The sequence below is a fragment of the Acyrthosiphon pisum genome, chromosome A1, assembly GCF_005508785.2.
Source record: "Acyrthosiphon pisum isolate AL4f chromosome A1, pea_aphid_22Mar2018_4r6ur, whole genome shotgun sequence".
Lineage (NCBI taxonomy): Eukaryota > Metazoa > Arthropoda > Insecta > Hemiptera > Aphididae > Acyrthosiphon > Acyrthosiphon pisum.
In genome coordinates, this window is record NC_042494.1 from 88,716,182 (window position 1) to 88,725,949 (window position 9,768).

General features: G+C 31.7%; 7 non-coding genes across 7 annotated transcripts; all 7 read left to right on the plus strand.

The window, feature by feature from the left end:
• The first annotated feature begins 2,268 nt into the window (after nucleotides 1-2,268).
• On the plus strand, nucleotides 2,269-2,340 carry TRNAP-UGG. Its single transcript has one exon. It is a non-coding gene; the product is annotated as a tRNA-Pro (tRNA).
• Nucleotides 2,341-2,470: 130 nt separating this feature from the next.
• On the plus strand, nucleotides 2,471-2,542 carry TRNAP-UGG. Its single transcript has one exon. It is a non-coding gene; the product is annotated as a tRNA-Pro (tRNA).
• Nucleotides 2,543-2,702: 160 nt separating this feature from the next.
• TRNAP-UGG lies at nucleotides 2,703-2,774 on the plus strand. Its single transcript has one exon. It is a non-coding gene; the product is annotated as a tRNA-Pro (tRNA).
• Nucleotides 2,775-2,922: 148 nt separating this feature from the next.
• TRNAP-UGG lies at nucleotides 2,923-2,994 on the plus strand. Its single transcript has one exon. It is a non-coding gene; the product is annotated as a tRNA-Pro (tRNA).
• Nucleotides 2,995-3,141: 147 nt separating this feature from the next.
• Nucleotides 3,142-3,213, plus strand: TRNAP-UGG. The gene has a single exon. It is a non-coding gene; the product is annotated as a tRNA-Pro (tRNA).
• A 148-nt stretch (nucleotides 3,214-3,361) lies between these two features.
• TRNAP-UGG lies at nucleotides 3,362-3,433 on the plus strand. The gene has a single exon. It is a non-coding gene; the product is annotated as a tRNA-Pro (tRNA).
• Nucleotides 3,434-3,589: 156 nt separating this feature from the next.
• On the plus strand, nucleotides 3,590-3,661 carry TRNAP-UGG. The gene has a single exon. It is a non-coding gene; the product is annotated as a tRNA-Pro (tRNA).
• Nucleotides 3,662-9,768: the final 6,107 nt, after the last annotated feature.

A 9,768-nucleotide genomic window follows, 5' to 3' on the forward strand; every position in this document is an offset into this window, starting at 1 on the left:
AAATATTGAAGATCTAACCTTCAAAAAAATATTAATTCATTAGATACCTATGGTTCAACTGGATCTAGTGAGTTGGAATCGCGGACGTCTCGCCCCCGCCGTTTCGTCCCCGTAAAAAAAATCAGCTCACGGACGTTTCGACCCCGTCTATTATTGAGATAGGACATTTGGCCCCCGGGAGTTCATTTTATCGTCGTTGTCGTCGTCGTCTTTGTCGCCGAACAACTCAAACAAAATTGGTAATTTCACATGTTAGGAAATCCCAAAAATAATATTTTGGAAAAAGTTATTAGTTTTAATAATAAATAATAATCATAATAATAATATGATATAGTATAAATTTATTAAATAAATAAATATATGTAAAACCCCAAAGGGTAAGAGTACAGCATTGAAAGACTAAAATTATCGTTTATTTAACACATGAAGACAATAGTTGAAATAACTGGGAATAAATTAAACATCAATATTCCAATTATAAATTCAAGTTTTTAGCTTAGAGCAGGAATCGAAAAAAAATCAAAATTAGAAATTTTATTACAAGTTGTTGATAGGCCCATCCCCACATATTAATATAAATTATATTGAAATTGTACTTTTTTTAAAAACAATTGAAATTTTAAATTAAAAAAAGCCATTTAAATGTAGTGATTTAAAATACCGGGGACCAAACGTCCTATGGGTAGGTAAATAACATCGCATAACTCCTGGGGGCCAAATGTCCTATCTTAATAATAGACCGGGACGAAACGTCCTTTTACCAGTGAGTTGGCAATGATTGTTGCGGTAATGAAGTAATGAACAAAAACATATACCTATGGTTATTTAACGTTTTATTCGAATATGTAACTAAATGAAAAAATTTATAGCTCTGTTGTCTATATGCATTATAAAATATAAATATGTTATACAGAGTGATTCGCAAAGCATGGTCATTTCCATTTTTTATTTTTAATAATGAAGTATTCAAATTCAGATTTTGGGGATTTTTAAGTTTACATAAACTTAATAGTTTTATTTTCAAATACTTAGATTTTGTACCTACATAATTTAAAGAGTACCTATCCAAGCTGTGGAGAGAGGACTTATTTTTTCAAATTATTATCACCTATTTTGCTTATTAATTCATAAGTAAATGATTTGTCTTAAATGTTGATATGTCTTAATTGAAAGAGTAGTTATTGAGTTATTTAACTACATATACGTATAGGCACTAACTAGTAACTAGTAACTACTAAAAATAAATAATAATGGTTCATAGACTATACCTAATGATTTGTTTTAAAAATATTATGGGAGTTAATAACTAATGGTAATGACTTATGATGATTTTTAAATATTAGATATATAGTAATTACCTGCTTACTAATATTTATCTATGAACATATTTTTTTAATATTTTCGGAGTCTAATAATTATTAATTACTAGGATAAAATCACTGCTACATTTACTAGTAGGTACCTATCTATTATAGCCGTGATTAAAATATATATATATCATTACAAATTACATCTATTTTGTATTTTTGTACTTTTGTAAGACTATGTACGGTCATCACTCATAATCCATCACTATTATCTTATAGTATAAAATATGTATTACCTATGCAAAAAATAATATTATAGGTTAATTTTATTATTTTAATAGTTCGAAGCTTAATTTAGTTAGGTACATCAACATTTTCATAAAAATCATCAGCTGCATCATATAATATTATGTCGCACTGTCGCAGTAAAAAGGGTTAGTTCAAATTAAAAAAATTATATCATCATAGAACCATTTTTAATAATTGTAAAATTGTCAAACATTTGAAAATATGGTCTTTAAATAAACCTAATTAGAGATTACTGCAAAAAAAAAAAAAAAACAAAATTTGAGTAAATTCATTATTATAAAGGAAAACGTGGAGACGCTAACGCTTGGTAAATCGTAGTGTATAATGTATAACCATAGTCGAATAGGGATGATTAGTATTAAAATATAATAGTAATGAACGTATTCCGACACTATCACGGGCTCAATTGAAAACGACAAGCTGAAAATCACCTCCACGTATTCGATGTACCGAAGTTATAACAGCAGTGGCGACGTGACGTCACATCATCAGTGGCGGTGAACGTGGGGCCAACGTTAGTGATAGTCATAGGAGATACAGGAGTGGGGAATCCTCGATAATAATAAGAATTAGTTGATCATGGAGATTGAAACCGTGAAAGTGTATTTATATAAACCTTAAAAAGAGTACGAACGACATCAGCATTCACGGCGGCCTGTTGGTCTAGGGGTATGATTCTCGCTTTGGGTGCGAGAGGTCCCGGGTTCAAATCCCGGACAGGCCCGAATATTTTTTTGCACTTTTTTCCAACGTTTTTTATCCCACATTCGACTCACAACCGATATGGTTTGTAGTCGATCACACTCGACACGCGCCTTTCTAAATGGTGAACGTTTTTTAGTCTTAAACACGGCGGCCTGTTGGTCTAGGGGTATGATTCTCGCTTTGGGTGCGAGAGGTCCCGGGTTCAAATCCCGGACAGGCCCACTAAAATTTTTGTTTGTTACTATTTTTTTCTTTACATTTTTTTTTTGTCGATTAACCGGTTCGTCCGAGACCGCGACTCGCGAGTGAAAGGAAATGGAAAGCTGCCAACAACCGATCGCACGGATTAAACCACGAACAATCACGTGGTACTATCATGGCGGCCTGTTGGTCTAGGGGTATGATTCTCGCTTTGGGTGCGAGAGGTCCCGGGTTCAAATCCCGGACAGGCCCGAAACTTTTTTTTGCGTTTTTTTTTTTTTACTTCGTTACCTTTTACTAGTTACTAGTTCTTACTAAAAAACCTGTTTCTTTTTTGTTTTTGCTTCGGTCACGCGCGTTTGTGACTAAACGACAATCGTTCGCAATTCTCTTACACCGCGGCCTGTTGGTCTAGGGGTATGATTCTCGCTTTGGGTGCGAGAGGTCCCGGGTTCAAATCCCGGACAGGCCCGAAACCAAAAATTTTTTGCAAAATAAAATTTTTTTTTTGCAATTTTGAATGATGTCACTTTTTACAACAAGACGTGTTTTTTTGTCTACGCCACGGACACGCGCGCTTGTGACTAAACGACTATCGTTCGCGACTTTCTTTTACCACGGCCTGTTGGTCTAGGGGTATGATTCTCGCTTTGGGTGCGAGAGGTCCCGGGTTCAAATCCCGGACAGGCCCGCAACAAATTTTTTTTTACAAATTTTATATATTTTTCTCGATTTTTTTCCAAGCATTCTCTTTTATCCAGTAACGCGTGTTAGTGGGAGAAATTCTGCAGAAGTCTGACTACTGTAAAGCGTGACTATTGACGACATTCACATACCGCGGCCTGTTGGTCTAGGGGTATGATTCTCGCTTTGGGTGCGAGAGGTCCCGGGTTCAAATCCCGGACAGGCCCGAAAACCAAAATTTTTCGAAAAATTTTATATTTTTTTTTCGAATTTTTTTTTTTATCCACGCATTCTCCTTTATCCATTAACGCGTGTTAGTGGGAGAAATTCTACAGAAGTCTGACTACTGTAAAGCGTGACCATTGACGACGTTCACATACCGCGGCCTGTTGGTCTAGGGGTATGATTCTCGCTTTGGGTGCGAGAGGTCCCGGGTTCAAATCCCGGACAGGCCCGAAAACCAAAATTTTTCAAAAAATTTTCGTCCACGTCGTGAATAGTTTCATTATTTTCACGCGTACCATACAGATTAAAATATTATTTTAATATAATTATACGATTAAAGCTTTTTTTCATTTTTTTTTTGCCGACCCGCAACAGCACGTTATATATACCTATTATTAATATTATACTAGTATGCAGGATTATACCAGGTACCTTCGTCCACTTATATATTACCTATGCAAATTGAATAAACGCCGACGCGCAAAAACCACCCACCACGCTGCATAGCAGTTTGCATGTGACGGCCAACTACTATAATATATATATAAATAAATATATTAGGTATAATATACATGAGCAACATACATTTCAAATACACGACTACCCAAGCGTACATAGTATATACATTATATACGTAAAATATGGGTATATAGTACTTAAATATATATAATATTATGTTTATTGCATGCGTCTACTGTGTGTATTATAATATATGTATATGTATTATACATAAAGCGTGACGGGACAAAAACAATATAGAAATTCCATGTTTGCGCTCGGAACTAATTTACGAAATACCCCTAAGGGTTTCCAGGGCGTGTATATTTATTTATATATGTGTGTGATGTATAAGTATGTGTGTGTGTGTGTGTGTGTGTGTGTGTGTGTGTGTGTGTGTGTGTGTGTGTGTGTGTGTGTGTGTGTGTGTGTGTGTGTGTGTGTTATAAACTGCTGCGCGAGGTCGCCCTTAGTGTCGGCCCAGCGCCGCACATCAAAGGCACCCTTTAACCCTTTTCCCGCCTGTGTATACGATGTATATATGCGCAAGGAAGCCGTTCCTTAAATCTAAGGAGTTACCCCGTCGCAATTAATTTCATGCGAATCGTATGCATGTACAATGCACAATATATAATAATATATAATATGTAATAAGTATATCCCTGCAGTAACCTAGGGCTGCGATACCTGCAGTCATGAGCCAGGTTCATAATTATAAATAGGTGTAAATCAGACGTAGGTGTGTATAATAATCGAACATACATTATTATCATTTTGTTTAACATAATATTATGCGTATTATGATAATATATTAACGTATTATATATTATTAAAATTATTTACTTCTTTACTGAAGTTCTAAAATTACGATGCCGATTCAGTAAAATATTTAAATAAAATATTGTGCTTCTAAATATTTTTATAATTTAATAAAATAAAATAATCAATAATCACATACCGCCAAATTAATCAGTACCTAGTCATGAACTCATGAATGGTAACATATCATAATATGATAATATATAATATAGGTACTAATAAAAACAATAACATTTTATTTATTATTAAAATATATTCTTTATTCTTATAATTATAATAGTACACTGTACACTGTACACAATACAGTAAATTAAATGTATATGAAAAAATATATAAAACATCAAATAAGAATATTATATGCCCAAAATAATATGTTTGTTATAACATAACATTACTTTATAGGTAGGTATATTAGGTATTCTTAATTATTATATCGAGTATATTATTCATCCAATACAAAATATACAATTATTATCGCTACTTCATTTTTGATTTTTTACGCTATGCATTCCACCGTTGCCTGCTTTAAATGAAACACATTTTTATGTGATTCAGATATTAGTTAATATCTTATATCTAATTTATCTATGTTATATACTTCACCTCCTCACATTCTCATCTAGCTCGTGTATCAGTATAATAGTTTATATTATATAACAATAATATTATATTATATTTTGTTAGTATGTGTGATAATAATATGTCGTATTTGTATTATATTTTACAATGTACATTGTACATACATAATATTATGTGCACTATTCCTTTGTTTTATGTATTTATGATGGTATTTTATATTTTTGCTGAAATGTGAATTTTCTCTGTTTAAATTTTAGACTCGTTTCTCTCAATGATTCATAGCCTTTGGGGCCTTTTACTCAAATAAGAAGTTACAAATCTCATCTTCCCTCTCAGGTGTAACAATTTATTTTCGTATAACCTTCTTGGACTATAATTACTATGAATATATTCATAAAACAGGATATAATAATAGTATGTTTGGCTTGTTCTAATGACACGTGTCATAAAATAATATTATTCCAAATAATGAACATTATGTGTATACCTATATTTTTAAGAATAAATTAAATGCATCTCTAAAATATAATATACTTATTCCGTAGTTAGAGACATCTGCAATAGTAATGAAATAATTTATTAATCTTATACCAATGATGGATAAACAATTATAATTAATCAATCGTAGCCCATAGGTACACATTGCATTAAATAAAACAAAATGTATTATTTTCAGTACTATTAGGTATAATTATATGTTTCCTATAGATAAATAAAAACATATATTTTGATTTTATCTTGTCCTGGGAAAATAATAATTAAACTCATTTTTTTACATTTTATGTGATATGTAGACCCATACTGGCTACAAAAATACAAAATATAGGTTTGAGTAGTTCATATTATCAATTACCTAAGTTCATATAGGTTGAAGCCTATTATTTTGTGAAAATACATATTATAATTTATAATTATAAAATACATAATATCATTATATTCAGTTTCGTTATTCTGCCACGGAATAACATTCTAAAATTTGTATTTTGTATATATTTTATTATTTTAGCATAATATTATTTATATACACAATATATTCCTATATTATGTAATGTGTGTATTACCGCTACTAAAAATATATTTGAATATTATTTTTTCAATGTCGAAATATCATTGTGTAACATAATTCACATTTGTAACAGAAAATAAATATTTACTTTTTTTTTAATAAGGATAGGTAATATTCGCAGACTTATAATGTTTTGAAATATAACTTGTAGCCGTATTAATTCTTAACAAAACATAATATTATGGTGTTTGTATTTGATATGACACCAATGCAATTCAAATAATAAACAATTCCACCAAATCGCCCATGCATGTTGCCGAAGGTCTTTTAAAATTAAAAAAAAAATAAACAATTCTGCATATATAAATCATTATAATTTAGAACAACACGTTTTTAAATAATAATATTATTAATGTTTAATACTGAACGGTACAATATCTTGTTTTTGTATAAGACCACTTTAACAATAATATTTTTCATTTCCATAAAGCTGTTTATTTAACTACACAAAACTTGTTGTAATACGAAATAAATCTCGTAGTTGGCCGCTATAGTATCAGCCAGGTCAGCAAACATAATATTATACTGTTGTATAATATGAAAATATCATCATTATAGAACATAGTAATTTTACTACTTATATTAACTATATATAAATATATTAAATAATGTTCCAGGAAAGCTGTGATTAAATTTAATATACAATCTACCTGTTAGATATTTAATAAGATTGCTGTAAATTGATAATATGTGCAAAAAAATATTTGATAAGCTTTTATCTTACATTTATACAACATTATATGTAAATTAAACTTCATAGCATAATAATATTAATTATTTCAATAAATTATAATATTTTGCATGGACTGCTCGCTGTAAGTTATACATAAAACGAAATCCTTCTGTTCACAGACACGTTATAATAATTATTAAAGTTTGAATATCATTATAATTGGTTCCTGTCCCCTGATGTAGGCTATATAGAATTCATATTTAATTTAAAATTTAAACCCTCCGAATAGCTGAAAAAAACTTAAGTAAGTTTTAGTAAGTTATGGTAGTTTAAATTCAATCAATAAACAGTGTTATCACTTGTATAAGGGAAAATCATGATAACCACATGACGGACTTTAGAATTAGAAATACATTTATGACAGACACAGGTATTAATAATATTAAGGATAGTAGTTTTAATGTTTTTACTGATGTAGGTATGTCTCCACACATTATCACGGTTACCACGGTAATAAAGTAAATACCACTGTAATTAAATTTCATACTTGACCTAGCTAACTCAGTGAAGGGGAGTTCACATCTACGTCATCTGTTATCGTGCCGCGTGGCTTTTATCTTATTAAGATTGGCAGTTGTAATCGCATATTGCAATGGTACCTATATCATTCACTAACAATGATCTACTGTTTTTCCAGAGTTGGTCCGAGCTCAACTTTTGGGCACGATAGATAACGTAGCTGTGAACCCCCCTGCTTAAGTCCTTATTTCTTTACTGATCGATATTATATTTTTGATATAATATACAAATATATGCACACAATTATACGGTTACCGTGCCAATAAAATAAATACCAATGTAATTTCATACACCACCTACCCAGACAGCAATTTTTTGTTTAATAATATTAATATAACATTATAATAACGAATAATATTAGTATAACGTTATTATAATATTATCATTACAAAATGCTGTCTGGGTAGTTAACACACTGTAAGTGGTATTTTTTACTGAATTACTATACTTATAAAATACTGATTTGTCTTATGTCGAAATCTGTATTACCACGAATACACCCGCGTAGTATATCACAATAATAGTAAAGCTTCCATATCTAAAGTATAGGTACAAGAACTCTATCTAATATTTTATTACAATGTACCTACTTACTACCTAGGTTTGTAACATAGGTACTGCGTCAGACCTGCAGTGTTCAATCATACCACCCCCTATACCATATAATCTGTAGGTATTTATTCAAATAGAGGTATTATTATTATTGTTGTTGTTGATTCCAATTCGCCAATTAACCGGTACACCGCGGTGGACAATGAACAAGTATTATAATGTAGGTGCCGGATGTCCGGCGCTCGTGCGCCATAAAATAAATATTTTCGTTGACCGACTTAATGTCTCGTGAATAATTCGTTGTTGTCGTCGGGTCGACGGTAAGGAAATGATTGTTATTAATGACTGTCCACCGACACCGTCGCCGCCGCGATGACCCCGTCGTCGTCGACCTAGTGTTTATAATATATAAAATATTATACGATGGGGCGTTGTGTTGTGCACACGCGCAAAAAGGTATTTAAAAAAAGGGTTGACCGCACCCGGCCAAGGGCCAAGGATCAAGGGTCACGCCTTGTGTTTGTATTATTGGCACCGGACCATTGACCATTAATAGGTATATGTATACAATATAATATTTTTATTATAATATTTTATGTACCCATTTTATATATATATATTTACCTACCTATAAACTACTGCTGAAGCGGGGTGACGTGAAATTTATTGCTGCAGGACCGCGTGCGACACGTAGTGGTACGCAATTTTATAATATCGCTATTAGCGCGAGCGCATACACATAATAATATATTATATATGAATTGAATTAATGACGTAGTAGGAACTCACGCGTGCGAGCTCTGCTGCAGGAGCAGGACCCTCCGCGCTGGCAACGATATATTTGCGAGTATATTGTCACAGAGATCATATAATAATATTATAATATATATATGAAGCCCTCTCGGGAAACAAATTTGAAACTACATACTTATCATGCTCGCGGGATATGATACGCGCGTATATAATATTACTACATAGCTGCGTGACGAAAATGCGCCAATATCTATATAATTAACAAAAGGCAATGTTTGTGCATGTGTGCGCGTGTGTAAATGATCCGCAACCAATTATTGAACTCGTGGTTCAGAAATATGGTACATAGGTAAACCAATATATCTGATGATGAAGATGTGCATCTCATCGAAGCCAATTTTTTTAATTTTTCGTTTTAAAGAGGAGACTCACAAAAAAAGGGATATTATTTTTCTATTGTAGGTTCATAAGGTTGACATTGGTTACGGAACATAAAATATTGATTGGATATAATTTTAGACTTTTAGTATTTATATAAAATCACACAACAATGACTGCAGTGACGCATGTGTGTTAAAAATCCATACATTTTACATATTATAATGGAGTTATTAAGCTGAATGTTGAAATCTACGGGCATCGCCGTGCAGGATCTGCTTGTATAGGCCTATAATAATATTATAATGAACAAGATGAATAGACGATAATAATAATAATAATAATAATAATAATCGACTTCAATAAAGTATACCCAGAACTGCTAAGTATTGTATGCACTTATCTATGCATCGTGCTTAAGTCTGCTATACATATATTAT